The following is a 23,839-nucleotide window of genomic DNA, read 5'->3' as shown; positions in this document are numbered from 1 at the left end:
CTTCTGAGGTCCTGGGCTCCCTTTTGGGGGAAGCAAAGCTTCAAGGCCCTGTTGCATTGCCAGTCTCAGGCCTTGTAAACAGCTCTGATAATTTCCACAGTCTATATAGCAGCAATGGTCACACTAAGAAGTAATGTGGTTTTCAACTTCTTTACTAACACTTGATAAATTCTTTACAGCATTAATATGAAAATATTGAAACAAGCGCGCGTGTACCCACACAAGTGGAGATATACTGGAATTTTAAATCATGCACACACATGCACGTGCTTGTTTTAAAATTGTCGTACTGCACATAAGTATGCTCCTAATTTTAAGCGATTACTCTAGCAAACCTAATTCTTCCATAGGACTTTGCTGGCTTTAACACGCGTACGTTAGCGTATTTTAAAACAAGCTCGCGCGAGGCACATTCCTAATTTTTTCAATTAGTTCCCCAGTCAATATCGAGGTCTTCCAGACCCTCTGGTTCTTTGTCCTGCATGCCCTCCAGTTGATCTGGACCCCTTATCCTGTAAGCCCTAAAATGCGAGATTTACAGACTTGCTCCTGCAGCGGTAAATTTACGTGACTAACAAGCCGCCACGCGCTGTGGCCTACGGGAGTTACTCACATAAGTTAAAATAGGAGTTAAAATAGGGAGTTACTCACATAAGAGTTGGCCCTGTCCTGGAACGCCATGCTACACCCCTTTTCTGCTTCTTATTCTTGTTGCGTGCACAGGTACATATGTGTGTAATTAATTCGTGACATTTTAATATCCGCTTGGCTTGTGCACGGCCCACATAAGCGCGTATGTGGGCATTTTTGAGCAAATAATGCTTTTAAAATAGACCTGTTAGGTCACATTTGTGACCTCACTCTTCTAATAAAGTCTCTGAATTTATGGAGGTCAATTCTTTAACAATTTATCTCCTTCTCCTTTTCAATTACTCTAATTAAAGACATTGGAATCCTTTTTCTAGCTTCCAAATTTATCTCAGTCTTCTCCCCACTCTGGAATGGTTAGAACTTAGCTCCATTTACAAGTCCCAATCCTCATGCATCTCCAGTAGTCTTCCTAAATACCTTAGAACTCCTTCTGCAAGCAACTGTTGCGCTCGGTGGCCTGCAGGCTCTTCTTGAAAACTGCCGTACTCACCTCCCAGCAAGGCCTTTCTCATCAGCAGACGGTGCAGCCCGGTCTCCTTGTGTCTTCGCAGCAGGCCGCCGCCTGCCAGTGTGGCAGAACTCCACCAATAGCTCCCGCGTCAGGATGCCGCCAACACCGCCTGGCCCTGCACCTCCTAGGGCATGCACGCACCCAACGTCATCAGTTTTAGTTTAAGCAATTTTTATTAGGTTTTTCAGCAAACAATACAAGAAATTACAAGAGGCTCGGAGGGGTTGGGTTCTGAGCCCATCCAAGCCTAACCTCTAACATTGATAATTCCAACATGTAAACCCCTCCCACCCGCCCGTTCCCACCCCTTTCCCCATCCACGCTAGTATCAATGATAAGAGAAACCATGTCAGCCTTCAAGTGTCCAAGTCTGGTCAGCGGAAATGAGACCATGTGAAGCCATCCCATACAAATAGGGAATCTCAGTCATTAAGAATCAAACTTCTGGAACGATGTGGCAAAGATTTCAAGTAAGAGTCCCAAATGAGCAGGAACCATCGGCGAGTCTGAGGTGAGGCTTGCGAGCCCAGAGCGTCCATTTGCAGCATGTGGTGAAGTTGATTACGCCAGGTCCAGAAGGAAGAGCGTGCAACAGCCCGCCAGTTCATCAATATCACTTTTTTCCCTACTAGGCATGCTTTATGGACAAAGAGACGAGGGCCCCTTCTCAATGAAAGCCGGGGAAAGCAACCCAAAAGAAAACCCAACGGGGTTATAGGAAGGGTAACTCCCAATAAAGCCATCAAGTAGCTGGCTATACGACCCCAAAACTGTCATATGGGAGAGCATGCCCAAAAGGAGTGGGACAAGGTGCTGGGCACTTTATGGCACTTTCGCAAAGGGCCGATGTCGAAATTCCAGAACAGAACGCAAGCTGTGTAGACATATAGGCTCATCTTAAAAACTTAAACGCATTTCCCGATAGTACATACTGATTGTGAGTTGGGACACTCGCCCAAAGCATGCCCGAAGGGTGGGTACTGTAAAAGTAAACACCCCCTCCCCAGTCCATTGATCTGCGAGAACCGTGTACGGCTCCTGGCTTGTGAGAATTTTTAGCTTTCTATAATATTGAGACAAGAACAACGGTGTCTGCTGTTCTAGCTTCAGCACCTTGTCCAAAGAACGAAAAACCTGGGAGGACCTGGTATCCAGGGGCAGTGACTGAAAGTAGTGTTGAACCTGAAGATAACAGAATACCTGGGCCGCTCCAAGCTGCTATACAGATCTTAAGTCAGTAGGTAACATCTGACCATCATGATTAAGTAAATGACCCAGATAATTAATGCCTTTATCTCACCATTGTTTAAACCCCTCAGTGTGGGATCCAGGACTAAAAGCACCATTGCCTTGGATGGGTAGCAAATAAGCACACAGTTGAGGTATCTGAAATATCTTAGTCATCGCTCTCCAGGCGAGTCATAGTGGTTTGAAGCAAAAATGATGGAAGTTCAATGGAGGGAGCCTGAATTATTTTATTTTTTATATACACCAACATTTGATCTGAGATATCACATTGGTACTGTAGGTATTTCCCTATCCCCAGAGGGCTCACAATCTAAGTTTGTACCTGAGGCAATGGAGGGTAAATGACTTGCCCAAGGTCACAAGGAGTGACAGTGGGACTCAAACCCTGGTCTCCTGGTTCACAGCTCACTAACCACTAGGCTATTCCTCCTCCCTTTAATTGGTTCTTGGGTCTTTAATTACATAAGATAAAGCCAGATGGGCTACCAAGGCTTGTTCAGCCAAGAGGTGAATATGTGGACTGTTCTAGTAGCCAATCCCTAATTAAACGAAGATTCCCTGCCAAGTTATAAAGCTTCAAATCCGGGGCTCCCAAACCACCTTCCCCCCATCATTCACGGAGACCCGCCACGGAAATTCTAGGATTACCCCCCCCCCCCCCTGCCAAAGAAACACCCGTAGTTCTTTATCCAAAAGCTTCAGGTCCATCCATCAGAGATATAATGGTATATTTTGTAGAAGGTATAGCCATTTAGGCAATATTAGCATCTTTTATAGATTGAGCCGGTCCCCTAAGGAAAGAGGTAAATTCCTCCAAGTGCGAAGCTTATCTATGGTATTTTGGAGTAGGGGACTGACATTAATTGAATACAACGTGCTCGGGGAATACGGTATTAGGACCCCCAAATAATGGAGTGAACCTTGCGCCCATTGCAATGGGAACGTTCCAGCCCAACGCTCACGAAGAGTATCCGGGAACGCCAAGGCCTCTGACTTAGAGAGGTTAGGCCAAAGACCCACAAATCGGCCAAAATCTGATAGAAGCTGTATGAGAGATGGTAGGGATCTATACGGGTTGGTGAGAAACACCATAATATCATCAGCAAAGGCCGTATACTTAAAGGTTTCAGATTGTAGTTTAACGCCTCTCACCATCAGGGTATGTAAGATAGATAATAGTACAGGCTCCAATTGTATGAGAAATAACAATGGGGATAAGGGGCAGCCTTGTCGGGTTCCACGTGAGATTGAAAATAAGTCAGACTGTGATTGATTGGCAATAATAACAGCTGTGGGATCCTTGTATAATAAGGGGCGGATTTTAAAAGCCCTGCTCATGTAAATCCGCCCGGATTTACGCGAGCAGGGCCTTGCGCGCCGGTGCACCTATTTTCCATAGGCCACCGGCGCGCGCAGAGCCCCGGGATGCGCGTAGGTCCCAGGGTTTTTCGAAGGGGGCATGTAGGGGGCGTGTTGGGGCGGGACCGGATGACACGGCGTTTCAGGGGTGGGACCGGGGGCGTGATGCTGGCCCGGGGGCGTGGTCAGGCCTCCGGACCAGCCCCCGGGTCAGAAGACGGCGCGCCAGCAGTCCGCTGGTGCGCATAGATTTACGTCTGCTTCTCGCAGGCGTAAATCTAGGGACAAAGGTAAGGGGGGTTTAGATAGGGCCGGGGGGGGGTGGGTTAGGTAGAGGAAGGGAGGGGAAGGTGAGGGGAAGGTGAAAGGAAGTTCCCTCCGAGGCCGCTCCGAAATCGGAGCGGCCTCGGAGGGAATGGAGGCAGGCTGCGGTGCTCGGCGTGCGCAGGCTGCCCAAAATCGGCAGCCTTGCGCTCGCTGATCCAGGATTTTAGAGGATACGCACAGCTATGTGCGTATCTTATAAAATCCAGCGTACTTTTGTTTGCGCCTGCTGCGCAAACAAAAGTACACGATCACGCTTTTTTAAAAAATCTACCCCTAATTGAATAGCATCATAACACAAACCGTCGAACCCCATGACCTGTAAAACATAAAATAAATATCTCCATTCTACTCTGTCAAATGCTTTCTCTGTATCAAAGTTGATCAAAAGATAGGGGTCACCCATTTGTTGGCTCATCTCCATAGCAGCTAGGAGTTTCCGAATATTGGTAAAAGCATAACGTTTGCGAACAAAACCCACTTGATTGCGACCAATCAGAGAGGGGATCACCTCAGCCAGGCAATCCTCCAGAATTTTGACCAGTAACTTTTGATCAGCATTGAGCAGAGCGATTGGCCTATAAGAGGTCAAGGAATGTGTTTCCTTGCCCGGTTTGGCAATGAGAGTGATGTGGGCTCTATTATCATGAGTGGGATAGTCACCTTTGTTTATTAAGGTAGAGAAGATTCGAGCCAGTAGTGGACTGACCAATTCATGCAAGCATTTATAAAACTCAGAAGTATAGCCATCTGGGCCTGGAGTCTTAAAACATTTTGCTTGTTTAATAGCTAAATGTACTTCATCATCATCTATGGGTCTGTTAAGCCAAGTCTTTTGTGCACCGAAAGAGTTGGTAAATCAAACTTAGCACAAAACTGAGTGCAGGCTTCTTGATCCCAGCCCTCAGTCGTATAGAGCTTAGAGAGGAAAGTACAAAATTGAGAAAGGATCTCCTTGGTGTCATTTACCATCATTTCCGAGGCTGCTCGAATAGCTGTGATATAACGTGAGTGTTGTGTTGTTTTAATCAAATTATTGAGGAGCTTACCAGATTTATTACCAAATTGATATAAATGAAATTGATAATAGAGGAGACTCTTTTTAGCCCTCTGATGGAGCAAGGAATTAACTGCTCCTTGAAGTGTACGGTAAGAGTCTCTGTCAGCCGAAAGATTTGAGATGGTCAATTTGCTTCGAGCATCTCTCAATTGTTTGTTTAAGGCAAGAAGACGCTTATCTAGGGTTTTATGTCGGTGGGCCATATAGGAGATAATATCACCCCTGAGCACTGCTTTTGCAGTATACCGAAACAGCCCAGGGTCAGATACATGTTCCGCATTAAGGGTGGCATAATCCTTCCATCTGGAACAAAGGTGTTCCTGATACCCCGGGTCATTTGCCAAAAAGTATGGGTACCGCCAAAAGCGTTGTGGGGTCTGGGCAGTGGAAAGCTATAAATCCAACCGCACTGGTGCGTGATCGAATAGAATGATATCTCCTACACACGCATCACTGAGTTTCCCAAGCAGGGGGCCACTAACAAAAATATAATCTAATCGAGACCACGTATCATGGGCCTGAGATAAATGAGTGAATTCTCGGTTAATCAGATTCAAAACTCTCCATGCATCTACCAGTTGCAGGGACTGTTCTAATTGTACCAATCCCTTACCGGCTCCTCTATGTCGGGGGGTAGCCTTAGATTTATCTAACTGTAAGTCTCTAATAGTGTTAATGTCTCCCCCCATTAGAATGAAATCATCAATGTAGGGCAGCAACAAACATTGCAGTTTTCGAAAGAAAGCTGGGTTATATGTTGTAGGAGCGTACACATTACACAAAGCTAACTGAGCGTCATTTATTATTTTTATTTATATATTCTTATATACCGCGGTACATATAGTTATACATCACCTCGGTTTACAGTGAAACAATAAATTAGCAACAGGCTTTACATATAACAGGTTAAACAGAAGAACATTTAACAGCTACAGGCTTTACAAAAATAACGGGTTTCAAGGGTAATCTGCTAACTTCATTAACTATGATAACCAAAATATGTTAATTTTCAAATGTTACGCAGGAGTAATTGACTGTCAAAAGCAAAATCCAATGTTCCTTTAAAGTCAATAAACAGAAATTAAATAATGGATGGGGGTAAAGCTGAACAACCAAATAATGGATGGGGGTAAATAATGGATGGGGGTAAATAATGGATGGGGGTAAAGCTGAACAACCAAAAGTAGATAGCACCCATGAGGGTCTTTAATTTCTTTTTGAATTTTAAAAGGCAAATGTTTGACCAAAAGTATTGCCACTCCTGCGGAGTGAGAAGAGCCTGAAGCAAAATAGACATCGCCCACCCAGTTTCTACAAAGCTTCCCATGTTCTTTATCGGTTAGGTGGGTTTCCTGAAGTAGGGCAATATCAACCTGTTTCTTTTTAAGATGGTTCAGAATTTTAGATCTCTTAATGGGCGAATTTATGCCACGTACGTTCCAGGATAAGATTCTAATCCCATTAGCAAGAGTTAGGGCTGTGGATAAGGAATAGCAGAAACATTAAAGGCACAATGAGAACGTGAGAGCCCTCCCAGCCGAGGCCTCCAGGCAGTACAGCTATAGTGGTAGTGAACAAAGAATCATCCGGTTTAGCTGGCATGGAACTCATTAATCTAAAAAGGCGTAGTTTCCCCCACCCAACCTCCCAAACCCTCTCCCCCCTGTCCTTCCCCCCTTTCCCTCCCATTTCATTCAATCCGGTATCAGAAGGTCACAGCCATACATACAAACGCCCACCTCCCCTCCCTCCCTCCCTCCCTTTTCCCCAACCCCATCCACTGCGAACCAGTTAACAAAGAAACATTCCCAGCAACAGCCTGGCAGGCTAACACAGATCATGCTTAAAGAGCTGAACTGGAACAGAAATGTTATTACAGAATAATGTACCAACAAACAGTGTGTTTGATGTCTCTTCAGCTCAATAAGAACATAAGAGCATGAGAACATAAGAACATGCCATGCTGGGTCAGACCAAGGGTCCATCAAGCTCAGCATCCTGTTTCCAACAGTGGCCAATCCAGGCCACAAGAACCTGGCAATTACCCAAACACTAAGAAGATCCCATGCTACTGATGCAATTAATAGCAGTGACTATTCCCTAAGTAAACTTGATTAATAGTCGTTAATGGACTTCTCCTCCAAGAACTTATCCAAACCTTTTTTGAACCCAGCTACACTAACTGCACTAACCACATCCTCTGGCAACAAATTCCAGAGCTTTATTGTGTGTTGACTGAAAAAGAATTTTCTCCGATTAGTCTTAAATGTGCTACTTGCTAACTTCATGGAATGCCCCCTAGTCCTTCTATTATTCGAAAGTATAAATAACCGAGTCACATCTACTCGTTCAAGACCTCTCATGATCTTAAACACCTCTATCATATCCCCCCTCAGCCATCTCTTCTCCAAGCTGAACAGCCCTAACCTCTTCAGCCTTTCCTCATAGGGGAGCTGTTCCATCCCCTTTATCATTTTGGGGGCAAAAGGCTGGCATTAGTAGAACTGCTTCCCTGATATAAAGAAGCTGCTATCCAGAAATAAAGCCAAATGTTCTTTTAGCAAGCAAACCCCCAGCAACCAAAGTGGTCGAAGCTGGCCCTTGGATCAAACCCAGTGAGAGTTTAAGGGGGACCTTCAGATTCTCCGCGAGGGAGAGGAGGTGCACAGAAACCCCTGCACTGCGTCCACCTCCGTGAACCATCTGATCCCTTCCCGGGTCACTACCTGCAACCGGGCAGGATAAACCAGAGTGGCCCGGAGCCCAGATTCAATAATCTTGGTGCAGAAAGGGGCCATGAGGCAGCGTTTAGCAGTCAGTGCCGTCGAAAAGTCCTGGAAGACTTAATATCTTTTTATTTCCAGCTCTTGTGCTCGCAAGGTTTCGCTTTTGTGAGCGAAATTGAAGATTTTGGCGATAACGACGCGTGGTCGAAGATCGGAGTCTTGTTTCGGGCCCAGGCAATATGTCCGCTCCAGAGAAATAGGGCCATGCGTTTGCGACAGGAAAAGCGGCAGATCTTTATCCAACAAGGCCTCTGGGAGCCCTAAGAAGCGGAGGTTAGATCGCCTCGATCTGTTTTCCAAGTCCTCTAGTCTCTCGGTGTGATTATCAAGTGTTGCTTTAATTGCCGTGAGTTCATCCTGGGTGACCAAGCAGCCATCATGAAGATCCGAGACTCATTGTTCGATGTCAGAAAATCACGCCTCTTACCCCGCCAACACCGTGGTTAGCTCTTTGAGCTTGTCTGAGATCGTTTTGAGTTTGGGACCTAAAATTTCAGCATTTGCTGCTTTGATTTCAGCAATCGCCGCCGTAGACGGCTGGGGCTGCGGTTCCGGCACCATATTCGCCTAGGATAAATCTCTGTTTTATGTCTCGCTACGATATTGTTTTTTCGTTGATTATTCTATTGCTCTCCAGTTATTATTTAAAATATCTTTCCTGTCTTCCATCTCCCATGTTCTCGCTCCCTGTTCAATGTAACTTTTTACCTTCTACTTAGTTGTTAATTTGTTTCCCCCCTGTTTTATTGTAAACCGGTACGATAAGACCTTGTCTTGAGTATCGGTATAGTAAAAGAATTTAAATAAATAAATAAATAAATAAATAAATAAATATTGGATGGCGGGTCGGGGCTTCGCAGCTTTTCTTTCTCCTTCTGTTTTTTGGCTAATCGGGCTGCCATTGTGATTACCTTTCGATTTGGCTGTCTTTAAAAAAGATGTCTAGCAGCCTCTGGTGTAGAAATCCCGCTTTTTACCGCAGTGGATGGGGTCGGATTTTAGAGGGTCGGTGCTGCAAAGGGAAATCACGTCTTCCCCTTACACGGCATCACGTGACCTCCACATCATCAGTTTTAAAGGGCTCACAGCAGGAAAGAGCTGGAGTGCCTCTTGATGACATCATCCCTTCAGGCCCATTAAAGGACCCTCAGCAACAGGTCTCCCTACTCTTCAGTAGTGCATGTTGCTCCAGTGTTTCTTGTCATCAGTTCCAGTGCTCCATATCTTCAGTTCTTCTGCCCAGCTTCTGTGTCTTCAGTTCTTCAGTTCTTCAGTCCTCCAGTTCGTCTTCCCTGGGTGCCTGCCTATTCTGCTCCTTGCCTTCCTGCCCAGCCTATCCGTCCCGCTATTACCTGGTATTTACCTTGGCTTGCCTTTTGGATACTCCTGATCACTGCCTGTTACTGACCATCACCCGCCTCTGGATTCTCCTGATTGCTGACTGCCACTGACCTTTGCCTACCACCAGATATGCCTTGCCTACTCCTACTCTGACCCAGCTGCACTGATGGATCTCTAAGACCCCAATCTAAGATGTGCTAGCCCCAGCACCCAAAGGCTCAACCCAACAGGAATTTAGGATAGTAAAGGCAAAGATCCAGTTGGGCTTCTGCCTTGTCCAGGTCCGCCTGCCAACAGTAGGGACCTGGAGGGATCCTCCCTACAGGTTGCGTCAACCCTACCTCAGTCTAAGGGTCCATAAATGTAACACACCAAGTGCAGAACACTTGATTCAGTAGAAAAAAACAACTCTTGCACAATACCTTCATAAGAACATAAGAAATTGCTATACTGGATCAGACCAAGGGTCTATCAAGCCCAGCATCCTGTTTCCCTTTGGTAAAGGACAGGAATCCATTCCTCTCTGATGAAATCTCTGCTCCTCTGGCTCTTTTTAGGTGAAAGACATCTCTTCTCCTAATAGTACCAAGAGCACTCGGTCCCAAAGGAACAAAAAATGACTCTGAAATGAAAGGAGAAAAAGCAAAATAAGAGAGAGGAAGGGTGGATAAACTTCCCCAAATGAGATAGCCATGTGTTTTGAACGTTGGTTGCAGATGGCTGCGACCGATGCAACTCACTTCATGTACTGCTCTGCTCTCGCCTCCGGGCCCACTCGCGGCTGAGGCTAGCCACTACCGCCGCATTCCTCCGGGTTCCCAGGACTTCTCATGGTGTCCGGGACACCGCCACCACCCACGCCGGCTCTGGGCCTTCCTAGGCATGTGCGTGCACCACCAGCCTCTCCTTTGAAGACCAAAGGGTGGGAACCTCAGGGGCGTCCCCGGCTTATGATGTCACCAGGCCGGGATTCTTAATCCCCGCCTTCGCCCATTGCTAGCTGACTTGGCAACGAGTTCCTTTGCTACTGATACCTGCTCCTGGCTTCTCGAACCCGTGGTTCCTGTATCGGTTCTACCTGCCCCTGGACTTTGCTCGGGTACCCGCTCCTTGGGGGTCCCTGCTGCATTCTTGTGTGAGACTCTGTCTCCTGGCTTCCCCCGCTCCTCGGGTTAGCCCTGCACCTCCCAGAGCTCCTGCCTACCGGTCTCCCTGCTCCCCAGAGTCGCCCCTTGGAACCACCTTCTGCTTGGAGTCTGGACCCGCGCTTCCCAGCTCTTCAGGGCAGTGCCTACAGCTCCCCACTCCTTGGATAGCGTCTACGATCTACACAGGGACTGTGCCTGTGCTTCCCGCTCCTTGGGGCAGCGCTTCAGTTCTGTTTCAGTGACTCCACTCGGCACCCCCGCTCCTTGGGGCAGTGCTCTCGATTTTCTGCCAGAGATTCCACCATGCGCAGCCCTGCTCCCTGGGGTTGCTCTCGTCACTACTGCAGAGATTCACCCGGGCTTCCCCGCTCCATGGCCTGGCCTGAGTCACCACGCCAGAGCCTCTCTTGCTGTGCAGCCCCGCCCCTCAGGTCACTCTCTGCTGCAGACCTCCAGAGGTTCCTGTCTCACACTCCCCGCTCCTCGGGGCCTGCCCGGCGCTTCTCTCTCTCGGAGGACCCTGCACTGGTAGGAGCCTCTCCAGTTCAGCGAGAATACTGTGGGTTCTTCCAGAACTGTGTCTCTCACCCCACTCCTCGGGATCCCCACAATACCCCCTTTACTGCACCCATGATCACGTGGCTGTGACGCAGGACGCTCCATTCCTCTACGCGACTGAATCTCCTACCACAGCTGTCTTCACCTCCTGATGGTGGGGACCTGTGGGGGCTCCTTCCCACAGGTGGTACCAACCCTCACCTCGGGCCAAGGGCCCACGAACCCAGCTCAAAAGGAAATCCTCTGCATCAGGTCCCTGACTGGAGGTAAAAAAGAGAGCAGCAGAATCTTCCCTGTCCCTGATCCAGCCTTTCAAAGGGACTCCCTAAATCCTCTGCGAAGGAGTACGAGTATCAACACTCTTACAGAGAAGGTTTCCAAAATGGATTAAAAAGAGAAAATACGCCAAATTAGGACAGACAAAAGACTGACCCACTAAAGGGCAACTGAGGAGTCCAAAAGACTGACAAAATAACATCAGAAGACACAAACCTCCTGTACTCTGAAAGGTGAACTAAAACAACAACTAGGAATCCACATTCTAAGATGGTGGCTTGGGTTTATCTGCTGCTAGAAGCACCATCTGCAACTCCCACTTGGGGAAGTCACACCCTAACCTCTCTTCACCAACTCTCTCTGAACCTCCTCAGCTGGACAGTACAATCCTTCTGGTAAGGAAACCAGAGGTTCCTTACACCTAATCCAAGCCTGCTTGGAAGCACAACTCTGTCAGCCCTTTGTCACTGTCCTTAGCCCAGTGCTGCTCCTGCTTGAAGAAATGGGAGCCAGCCAGCCCCTGAGAAGAGCTAGCGCAGTTTAGTGCTCTCACAGATGGAAAAATAAGAACCACTGCAGCTGGATACTCCTGAAGAAACAATCAGGCCGATACAGTACAGTCCGCTCCGTTAACCTGTCAATGGACGCATGTTTTCCCTTACCCCTTATTTAGCCAAGCCGCACATTTTACTTTCAGAAATTAGCGCCTACCCAAAGGTAGTGCACAGAAAAGCAGTAAAAACTGTTTTTCTTTGCACCCTCCAACTTAATATCATGGCGATATTAAGTCGGAGGTTCCGAAGGGTAAAAAAAAGTAAAAAAAAAAATTGAAGTCGGCCGGCGGCTGTTGGGTTGAAAACCGGATGCTCAATTTTGCCGGCGTCCGGTTTCCAAGCCTGTAGCTGTCAGCGGGCTCGAGAACCGACGCCGGCAAAATTGAGCGTCGGCTGTCAAACCCGCTGACAGCCGCCGCTCTGGGCCAAAAGGAGGCACTAGGGATGCAGTAGTGTCCCTAGCGCCTCCTTTTGCCCGTTTCTACTACCGGACCTAATTTAAAAACTGCATCGTGCGTACAGGCGAGTGGCCTGTGCGCGCGCCGGGAGAGCGGGCATTCGCCCGCTCTCCCGCGGACTTTGCTGAATCGGCCTGCATGTGAGCTAGAGAGCAGTTGAAGCCCTTCAACCATCTAAGCCGGAGCCTGAGGAGGCAAGCAGAATCGCAACCCAGTGCTGTCCTCAGTCACCATGAGAGGAGGAGAAGCTGTCTGTCCACATATAGCACTACAGACACGGGGAGAGGGCAGGCATAGGATGCGAGTTTGGAAAGCTTATTATATTGCTGTCTTTCTGTCACAGTGTCTCTGATCTGTCACTCACAAGGCCAGTACACGTCTCATGTCTGTATTTGTATGCCTGCCACAGACAGGTACTCTTCACGGAAAGGTGGGAGCTGCTGCCGATTGATTTTAAAGTATGGAGGTGATACAGTGCAACTCTCCCTGGCTTAGATACTTGCTTGCCATATCGACCTCAGAAATGTCAGGAAACATCCTTACAGGTTGCTCCTCTTTCCTTGGATATGGGTTTTACAGCTGTGAAATCGGGTATTAATGGTTTCTAGCAAGAGCCACATCATGAAGCACTCTCTCTTTGTTACTTCTGTCACCTGGGCATTTCTGTCTGGCAACGTGAGCCCAGTCTCGCAGAATGTGATGAGAGATAGTGGCGTCCTGCAGAGGCTGCTGGTGTCATTACTGTGCTCAGCTTTGCCCGGGTGTAATGCCCGCCAAAGTCACATGCATTTCACTTCCATAAGATGGCGGAAGGCTGATGTTATAGATGCAGCAGGGGCTGTTCCAGTTGCATGGGATGCTCAGGTTCTCTTGCTTCTTGTTCTTGCCTTTTATCTTTTCTGGCTGTGCAGCTTCCACAGAAGCGGGTCCTGGTGTGCAAGCGAAGAGTTGATTAATATCTGCGGCCTCCTTCCAATATTCTTCATCCATCGACAGATTAAAGGAAGGATATGATTTCAAAATAGTGTTCCCACGTCATAAAATGGGAATCACATTATTATTTCAATCTTGCCCCCAAAAGTGATAAGTCTTTCAAATCTGGTCACCTGGGACTTTTTTAGACCGCCAAACCAAAAAGTCAACAGCCCCCCTGCTAGCTGTACTGTCCATTTCAGGATGAGATTCATCTTGGTGATTATTCTTAATTTAAAAAATTGGAATAAATTACTGACAAACAGCTTGACTTCTCATTCTTAGAAAGAATATCCTCAGGCACTGATTTTAGCTAGAAGTATTGTGGCAGTACTGCCTTCCTCTTATATATTTACACACACACATACACACACCCGCACATTAGCATACACACACACACACACACACTCACACACACACACACTCACCTACTCACACAAATGTACACACACACACTTACATATATAAACCCATATACATACACACACACAAACACACACACTCACACATTCACACACACCCTTACACATACTCACTCAAACACACTCACACACATACGTACACTCGTACACTCATACATGCACATATACATACACACTCACTCATGTATGCACACACACATATCCATACACATACACACCTATACACATATACACTCATACACATACCTCCCCATACACACTCACATACACATATCCATACACATACACACTGTGGTAACGTGGCTGTTTGGTCTTAGAAAACAGCTAAGAAAAATAAGGAGGCAGATTTTGGCTGTTTCCTTAGCTGTAGTATATTTACAGTGAGAAAGCCAAAATCAAACAAATAATGCAGCTCACCTTAACCTCAGGTAGCTCACAGTCAATCATAGAGAGTCTTTGTGTAGGCTGGGTCTCTGTCTGCTCCCCAGGGCCTGTCTAATGTTTCTAGGCCCTGCTTTCTTATACTAGGCTGAAGGGATGCTCCCTGGGCTCAGAATCCTTGCTTGGTTGGGACTTAAGGTGGACTGGGCCAGAAAGCTGTGGCCGGTCCTTTAAGGTAGACTGAGGGAGTTTCCTGTAGACGCCCTCACATAACTTCCCCCCCCCCCCCCTACTGGAATGAGCACCTGCCTGTACCAGGGAAACCGCTCTGGACAGGAAATCCACACTGATGGTTTCCCTTCCTGGCCTATTTTGGATCTTCTAGTTGAAGGGCTGTAGGGCCAGGAACTATCTTATCACCCTCGCATTGAATTCCTTATTTCCATTTATCCATAAGAGCAGTTGATGGTCTGTTATGTGTGTGAACTGCTGTCCCAGCAGCTGGTAGCACAAGGCCTCTAAGGCACACTTGACTGCCAAAGCTTCCTTCTCGACTGTTGAGTAACATCTCTCCAATGGCATCAGCTTCTGGCTAATGAATGTCAAAGGATGTTCTTGGCTATCCTTCTCTTGAACTAAGACTGCTCCCAAGCCTATTTCTGAGTCATCAGTTTGCACTGTGAAGGGTTCAGTGAAGTCCAGATTTATCAGGACTAGTTTGGATCATAACGCGTCTTTCAGAGCCCAGAAGCCTTTTTCTACTTCAGCTGAACTCTGGATCTTCTCTGGTGCTTTCTTCAACAATAACCTTGTGAGAGGCTCTCTGAGTAATTGGGGTTAAACCTTCTGTACTACCCTGTAAGACTTAGGAACACTCTCACTTTTGCTTTTTTTTTGTGGGACTGGCACCCGGGTGATTGCCTCAATCTTCTGGATCTGCGGATGGACCTTGCCTTTTCCCAGGGTGTAGCCAAAATACTAGACTTCTTGCCCTCCCAACAAGTGCTTTTTTAGGATTGGCTGTCCGTCCTGCTTTCCTCAGACTGGTTAGCACAGCTTGGACTTGGCTTAGAAGTGTCTTCCAATCTGGGCTGTACACCACAATGTCATCCAAGTAGGCGGTTGTGTACCCTTGATGTGAGAGGATCACGTGGTCAACCAAATGTTGAAATGTTGTGAGGGCTACATAGGGTCCAAATGGATGGATGGTAAACTGGAAAATTTCCCCTGGTGCTGAGAAAACATTCTTCTCCTTCATCACTGGCTGCCAATAGCCTTTTTTAAAGTCTAGGATAGAGAGGAACTGGGTTGATCCCAGATGCTCAATCAGTTCATCCACTCATGGCATTGGATAAGCATCAATTTTGAGACCTCGTTGACTTTTTTAAATGGTGCGGTGCCTGGCCTCGGGAATCCTATAGGGTTATTGCCATTACTCCAGGAGGTGTAATGATGCCATACAGCACCAGGTGGGTATAACCTGGTGGATTGGAGAAGATCTCCTTGTTTTGCTCCACTAGCTGCTTTACGTCAGCTGTCTGTGTGATGGACAGCTACTCTCTGAAAGGAATCTGGGATCGGTCCACTTCAGGTCAGACCTCTAGACCAAAATTTCCTTCTTGTACTAATCCGCACTCCTGTGCAATCCACTTCTTCAGAAGGTTTACGTGGGAGATATGAGTTTTCTTTTGTTATTATGGCTGGGCTATTTTATAATCCATAGACCCTGTTTTCTCCAACACTTCATAGGGTCCTTGCCAATGATCTAACAACTTGCTTTCTGAACATGGGAGGAGGACAAGGACACAATCCCCCAGCTAGAATACTCTTTGGACTATGGGGTGATTGTAACCTCAGGCTTGGGTAGCCTGAGCCTTCTCTAGATGGGCCACCTCCCCAGTCTTTTTTAGGTAATCCTGAACTCAGAGAATATAGTCAACCAGGTTCTGCTCAGGGTTCCTTTCATCTTCCCAAGTCTCGTGAACTATGTCCAAGATTCCTTTTGGTCTCCTTCCATACAGCAACTCAAAAGGGGAAAACCCCATCAAGCTCTGTGGCACTTCATGGATTGCGAACAGCACATAAGATAGCAAATGTGTCTCAATTCTTTGAGTCCTTATTCACAAATTTCCTCAACATTACTTTGAGCATCTGATTGAAGTGCTTGATGAGGTCAGTGGTCTGCAGGTGATACACCAATATACGCAGTTGTTGTATTTTGGAGATTGAAGCGTGGGCCCTTGGTCGCTGTAAGAGATGGCACCTCCCACAGGGCTGGGCCCTGTGGGGACTTGCAGCGATAGGCTAGCTCAAGGCAGAGATGGACACAGAGAATTATCTTTATTGTACTGCAACGTAGATGGTAACCCGAGGAACAGGTGATGACTCCAGCCAGGAGAGGAGGAACCAGATGGTAATGTTCTGTCAGTAGGTTGCAGGGTGGAAAAGACAGTTTCACAGTCTCACCAGATCCCAAGAGGGAGATGAGTCTGGTAGTGGTCTGCGAAGTGGGGTAGGTTGAGAACTCAAACTTAGATGGAGAAGCCAATAGATCAGGTAGTGGTCCACGGTGCAGGGTAGGCCAAGGATCTTAGGCATCCTAGTTGGTAGGAGGTAACCCCGGAGGGTAAGGAGGAGTGAGGCAAGGCCCCCATTGAGCGGGTACCTAAGTCATCCTGGAGCGAGAGTACACAGAGCGGGAGCACCTGATAACGTGGAGAGATCATCAAGGAGGATTCTTTGCTAACTCGTAGAAGGAATCGTGAGCGGAGATTAAATACCAGAGCTAGTGATGTCATGCAGTGAGGATGCCCCTGAGTTTCCCACCATGATGCACGTAAAGGATGGGGCTGCGCACGCGAGCGTGCCCTAGGTGGCTCCTGGAGAAAGATGGTGAACGCAATCGCCCATGCCAGACCGGGGATGCTGGAGTATACATTGAGGAGAAGCGGAGGCAGCCATCTTCCCAAAATGAACTGAGTCAGGTAGAGAAAAGGTGAGCAATAGAGAGCGCAGCCATCTGCGACCAATGGGCACAACAGTACCTCCCTTCCAAGGGCCCCCCCACCAGGGGGTTTTGGCTTCTGAGGATGAGATTGATGGAAGCGACAGAGCATTCTTTATCCAAGATATTGGCCATGAGCTCCTCTGGTTCGTATACTTTCCAAGAGATAAGGTACTCCCATCATTTACCTCTCTTGTGTACATCCAGGATGTCATCAACAATATATGCGATATCTTCTTCTGCATCAAGATGTGTTGGTTCTGGAGCTTTGCTGGAAAATTCAGACAGTATGAGAGTTTTCAGTAGGGCCACGTGAAAAGCATTATGAATCTTCATGGATGGCGGTAGCCTCAAACTGTAAGTCAAATTCCCAAGACGTCAGAGGACGGCAAAAGGTCCGACGTACCGAGAAGCAAAATGTGCAGAGGGAAGCTTTAGGCGGAGGAACTTTGTACTAAGCCATACTTTGTCCCCAGGCTAAAATTGAGGAGCCTTCCTGTCGTGAGCATCGTAAGCCTTCTTGGCTCTTTCTCCCACCTTGAGAAGTAGATCCTTAGTCTGTTTCCACAAATGTTGCAATTCCATTGCGGTGGCTTGAGCTGCTGGAGATGTCATGGAGAGTGGCAGAGGTAACGGGGGTAATGGTTGGCAGCCATACACCACTTGAAAGGGTGTTGATTCCGTGGCAGCAGCTGGATGTGAGTTTAGGATGAATTCAGCCCAAGGAAGTAATTCTGCCCAGTCGCTTTGTCTAGTATTAACATATGAGTGTAAGAATTGTTTGAGTGTCCGATTCATTTGCTTTGTTTGGCCCTTGGACTGCAAGTGATAGGCCGAGGTCAGATCCAATGCGATGTCAAACGTCCGGCACAGAGTTCTCCAGAACTTTGCAGTAAACTGGACGCATCTATCAGACAGAATGTGTTTGGGCATGCCGTGGAGGTGAAAGATTTGCTTCACGAATAATTTAGCTAGTTCAGCAGCAGATGGTAATCCTGGCAAGGCCACAAAATGTGCCATTTTCGAAAACCGGTCGACGGTCACCCAGATCGTATTGTTTCCAGCAGAAGTGGGTAAGTCCACTACGAAGTCAGTTGCGATGTGTGTCCAAGGTTCCTCTGGTAGAGGCAGAGGTTGGAGAAGACCCCAAGGATGTCCAGCAGGAGGTTTTTGTCTTGCGCAGGTGGCACAAGAAGCCACATAGGCTTGGACATCAGTCTTCATGGTAGGCCACCAATAGAAACATTGTAGCATAGGTAATGTACATTCTTGCCCGGGGTGGCCAGCCAGACGGGAGTCATGTGCCCATTTTAATAATTTCTTCCTCATTCCCAGAGGCACCACTGTCTTCTCCAGACTGAAGATATGACGAGGCTCATCGGGTATGTCCACAGTAGAGAAGGAGCGCGAAAGAGCATCTGCTCTAATATTCTTTTCTGCAAGATGGTATTTCAGTAAAAAGTCAAAGCAGATTTCCTGCTAATCCAGAATCTAGCAGCAAGATGAATTACCAGCTCTAACCATTGGGATAGGGTTAGTCCAGCATACGTTGAACTTCAATGGCTTCCAGTCAGATTTTGGTGATGTTCAAGCTGTTGTTACCCTACCTCATTTGTCACATTCCCACTGGAGGTGCACCTTTCTGCTCGCTTTCTAGGTTTTTCAGCTGTCAAAATCTAGAGAAAAGACTCTCTCCTGTACTGCACACATTGTTGAATTCATAACTGTTACCTCGCAGCACAGCAACTTGGTACATGATAACAGAAAAAGACCAAAATAGCCTATCCAGCCTGCCCAACAGTGACCTTACCACATGGAACTTCACATCCAGTCCCCCTTCCTCCATGTTCCTCACCCATTCTCTTAACTTCTACTACTGCTGCTTTCCCTTTAGGGTTCAAAATGCCACACCTTGTGTGTTCCCTCCATGCCTTCTGCTCCATGCAGGTTACCTCCTCACCTTTGATTTGGGGTTGCAACTGCCGCTCCATGCAGGTTACCTCCTCCCCTTTGATTTAGGGTCGCAACTGCCGCTCCATGCAGGTTACCTCCTCCCCTTTGATTTAGGGTCGCAACTGCCGCTCCATGCAAGTTACCTCCTTACCTTTGATTTAGGGTCGCAACTGCCGCTCCATGCAGGTTACCTCCTCCCCTTTGATTTAGGGTCGCAACTGCCGCTCCATGCAGGTTACCTCCTTACCTTTGATTTAGGGTCGCAACTGCCGCTCCATGCAGGTTACCCTCTCACCTTTGATTTGGGGTTGCAACTGCCGCTCCATGCAGGTTACCCTCTCACCTTCATTTTGGGGTTGTAACTGCCGCTCCATGCAGGTAACCTCCTTACCTTTGATTTAGGGTTGCAACTGCCGCTCCATGCAGGTTACCCTCTCACCTTTGATTTGGGGTTGCAACTGCCGCTCCATGCAGGTTACCCTCTCACCTTTGATTTGGGGTTGCAACTGCCGCTCCATGCAGGTTACCTCCTCCCCTTTGATTTAGGGTTGCAACTGCCGCTCCATGCAGGTTACCCTCTCACCTTTGATTTGGGGTCGCAACTGCCGCTCCATGCAGGTTACCTCCTCACCTTTGATTTGGGGTCGCAACTGCCGCTCCATGCAGGTTACCTCCTCCCCTTTGATTTAGGGTCGCAACTGCCGCTCCATGCAGGTTACCTCCTCACCTTTGATTTGGGGTCGCAACTGCCGCTCCATGCAGGTTACCTCCTCCCCTTTGATTTAGGGTTGCAACTGCCGCTCCATGCAGGTTACCCTCTCACCTTTGATTTGGGGTTGCAACTGCAGCTCCATGCAGGTTACCTCCTCACCTTTGATTTAGGGTCGCAACTGCCACTCCATGCAGGTTACCTCCTCACCTTTGATTTGGGGTTGCAAATGCCGCTCCATGCAGGTTACCTTCTCACCTTCATTTTGGGGTTGTAACTGCCGCTCCATGCAGGTAACCTCCTCCCCTTTGATTTAGGGTTGCAACTGCCGCTCCATGCAGGTTACCTCCTCCCCTTTGATTTAGGGTCGCAACTGCCGCTCCATGCAGGTTACCTCCTCACCTTTGATTTGGGGTCGCAACTGCCGCTCCATGCAGGTTACCTCCTCCCCTTTGATTTAGGGTTGCAACTGCCGCTCCATGCAGGTTACCCTCTCACCTTTGATTTGGGGTTGCAACTGCCGCTCCATGCAGGTTACCTCCTCACCTTTGATTTGGGGTCGCAACTGCCGCTCCATGCAGGTTACCTCCTCCCCTTTGATTTAGGGTCGCAACTGCCGCTCCATGCAGGTTACCTCCTCACCTTTGATTTGGGGTCGCAACTGCCGCTCCATGCAAGTTACCTCCTCACCTTTGATTTGGGGTTGCAACTGCCGCTCCATGCAGGTTACCTCCTCACCTTTGATTTAGGGTCGCAACTGCTGCTCCATACAGGTTACCTCCTTACCTTTGATTTGGGGTTGCAAATGCCGCTCCATGCAGGTTACCCAAGTGCTTCATTGCCATCCTTTTGCCGCTGGGGATCCTCTGTATTTAATGCATCTCTGTTGCTGTTTTTGTCTCTGCCATTTCAACTGGAAAGGTATTCCAGGCATCCATCACTCTTTTTGGGGAAAAAAAAAACATTTTATGACATAGTTTCATAGGCTAAACTAAAAAGAAGGAGCAAGAACAATACAAAAAAGAGGGAAATTATCCATTTCATAACTTTATTAGCAGTAGTCCTAACAATCTTTACAAGGATTGTAATATAGAGCACAGTTGGTTGAATTATTGAAAGGATTATACCTTGTTGAATGAATGGTTTCTCCTTCGGGGACAGCAATGTAAAAGTTTATGTAAAGGGATAGAGTTTTGCAGCCTTTTATTAAAAACAAACTCATTCTGACAATCCCCCTGAAGAAGTTATTTTATAGTGAAACGGGGCTTCTGTAGGCGTCATTGTACATAGTTTTGGGGTTATTGTACATAGTTTTGTCTCTATGCATTTTGGGCTAAGAGTGTAGTATGGCTGATAGGTTTGGTGTTTGATTCTTGTGTGAATGAGAGTTGGATTATTTCAATTAGAGAATAAGGTATGTCAATATGTCTCTATGGTTAATTGATTCTTTGTGAAGATTGTTAGGACCACTGCTAATAAAGTTATGAAATGATTTCTTTCCCTCTTTTTTGCATTGTCTATAGATCCCTAGTCTTACCACCCTGGAGTGTCCTATCAAATCCCCTAGTTCTACAACTTCCTGTTTTTAATGGAAAAGGTTTGCTTCTTGTTGCATTATTAATATCTTGCAGGTATTTAAATGTCTTTATCTTATCCTCCCTGCCTCTGATCTCCGCTTGGGGATCCATATTACGTCTTCAGGTATCATCTCATATGGCCCCTGATGCAACCCCCCCAGCAGTTTGGTTGCCCGGACTGCCTCTAGCCTACCTCTACCTTGTTTGAGATGAAGAGTATTCTGGGTAGAGCCTCTTGCTCTGCCTTCCTCCGTGCATCCCAGCATGTTTCTGGCTCCAGTCACCATCCTGTCGCACTGCTTTGCCACTTTGAGATCATCAGATATTATCATACTGTGTCCCTAAGGTCTCTTTCCTGGTTGGTACACACAAGTTTTTTTCCCACCATCTCAGACAGCTTCTTCTGATTTCTGCTCCTGCAATGTATGACTTTGCATTTTGCATTGAAAACTGCAATATAATGTAACCGCTCCTCAAGTTCTCTTTGATCCCTTTTTATTTTGGCTACTCCCCCTCAGCTGTCTCCAATCTGTTGCAGATCCTCATGTAATCCTTCTAACCCTTCCACGGGTTACTTGTTTTTCAGTGTCAAATTAAAACCTGACTTTACAGGGAAGCTTTTAATAGCTGAATCATTTATTATGTTTTATACTGTCTATTTCTTTTCATTTTTAATTTTCAATTTGATAATTCACAAGCTTTTTAAGAAGCTTGGCATCTTGAGATTAAGACGTTTACTGTGATGCAGTCATAGTGAGATAACTGATATTATTGCTCTTAATGTTTTGTTTTTAATGTCATTAGTCTTAATTTGTTTCAATTACGTGTAATGTTCGGTTGACCTTGGTTCCCATGCCGCACCCGTCCGACACCCCCCCAACAACGTCTGAATGTCTTTGCGGCACGAACACCGCCATCGGGTGCTCTCCCGGCCGCATCCTTCCAGAAGATGCACACATGTACATCAGCCTCTGCTTTATAGGCCTGGCAGCGGGAAAGGAGCAGCGGTGCTGGGAAATGAAGTCAGCTCAGGCTGGGGATTTAAACCCCAGCAGTACTTCTAGCCGGTGACTCGTCTGCAATGTATGTTACTCCTGTCCTGTGTTTGTCTGCAATGTATGTTGCTCCTGTCCTGTGTTTGTCTGCAGTGTATGTTGCTCCTGTCCTGTGTTTGTCTGCAGTGTGTGTTGCTCCTATCCTGTTTTGTACGCAGTGTGTGTTGCTCCTGTCCTGTGTTGTCTGCAATGTATGTTGCTCCTGTCCTGTGTTTGTCTGCAGTGTGTGTTGCTCCTGTCCTGTGTTGTCTGCAATGTATGTTGCTCCTGTCCTGTGTTTGTCTGCAGTGTGTGTTGCTCCTGTCCTGTGTTTGTCTGCAGTGTGTGTTGCTCCTGTCCTGTTTTGTCTGCAGTGTGTGTTGCCCCTGTCCTGAGTTTGTCTGCAGTGTGTGTTGCTCCTCTCCTGTGTTTGTTTGCATTGTGTGTTCCTCCTGTCCTATGTTTATCTGCAGGGTGTGTTGCTACTGTCCTGTGTTTATCTGCAGGGTGTGTTGCTCCTGTCCTGTTTTGTCTGCAGTGTGTGTTGCTCCTGTCCTGTGTTTGTCTGCAGTGTGTGTTGCTCCTCTCCTGTGTTTGTCTGAAGTGTGTTGCTCCTGTCCGTTTTGTCTGCAGTGTGTGTTGCTCCTGTCCTGTGTTTGTCTGCAGTGAGTGTTGCTCCTGTCCTGTTTTGTCTGCAGTGTATGTTGCTCCTGTCCTGTGTTTGTCTGCAGTGTGTGTTGCTCCTGTCCTGTTTTGTCTGCAGTGTGTGTTGCTCCTATCCTGTTTTGTACGCAGTGTGTGTTGCTCCTATCCTGTTTTGTCTGCAGTGTGTGTTGTTCCTGTCCTGTGCTTGTCTGCAGTGTGTGTTGCTCCTGTCCTGAGTTTGTCTGCAGTGTGTGTTCCTCCTGTCCTGTGTTTGTCTGCAGTGTGTGTTGCTCCTGTCCTGAGTTTGTCTGCAGTGTGTGTTGCTCCTGTCCTGTGTTTATCTGCAGGGTGTGTTGTTCCTGTCCTGTGTTTGTCTGCAGTGTGTGTTGCTCCTGTCCTGAGTTTGTCTGCAGTGTGTGTTGCTCCTGTCCTGTGTTTATCTGCAGGGTGTGTTGTTCCTGTCCTGAGTTTGTCTGCAGTGTGTGTTGCTCCTGTCCTGTGTTTATCTGCAGGGTGTGTTGTTCCTGTCCTGAGTTTGTCTGCAGTATGTGTTGCTCCTGTCCTGTGTTTATCTGCAGGGTGTGTTGTTCCTGTCCTGTGTTTGTCTGCAGTGTGTGTTGCTCCTGTCCTGAGTTTGTCTGCAGTGTGTGTTGCTCCTGTCCTGTGTTTGTCTGCAGTGTGTGTTGCTCCTGTCCTGTGTTTATCTGCAGGGTGTGTAGTTCCTGTCCTGTGTTTGTCTGCAGTGTGTGTTGCTCCTGTCCTGAGTTTGTCTGCAGTGTGTGTTGCTCCTGTCCTGTGTTTGTCTCTGTCTCTGCCTCTGTCCTGCTCCCTTCCATTGCTCTATCCAGTTCCTGCCTTTCCTTGTTCC

At 47.4% G+C, this 23,839-nt stretch overlaps 1 protein-coding gene across 2 annotated transcripts in view; it reads left to right on the top strand.

The window, feature by feature from the left end:
* The window catches only part of PLCZ1 (phospholipase C zeta 1), a 180,275-nt gene that overhangs the window by 105,315 nt on the left and 51,121 nt on the right, over window positions 1-23,839 (top strand). The window lies entirely within an intron of this gene.

The sequence above is a fragment of the Rhinatrema bivittatum genome, chromosome 4, assembly GCF_901001135.1.
Source record: "Rhinatrema bivittatum chromosome 4, aRhiBiv1.1, whole genome shotgun sequence".
Lineage (NCBI taxonomy): Eukaryota > Metazoa > Chordata > Amphibia > Gymnophiona > Rhinatrematidae > Rhinatrema > Rhinatrema bivittatum.
The sequence above is the reverse complement of the archived record's forward strand: the minus strand, read 5'-3'. Positions and strand labels throughout refer to the sequence as shown.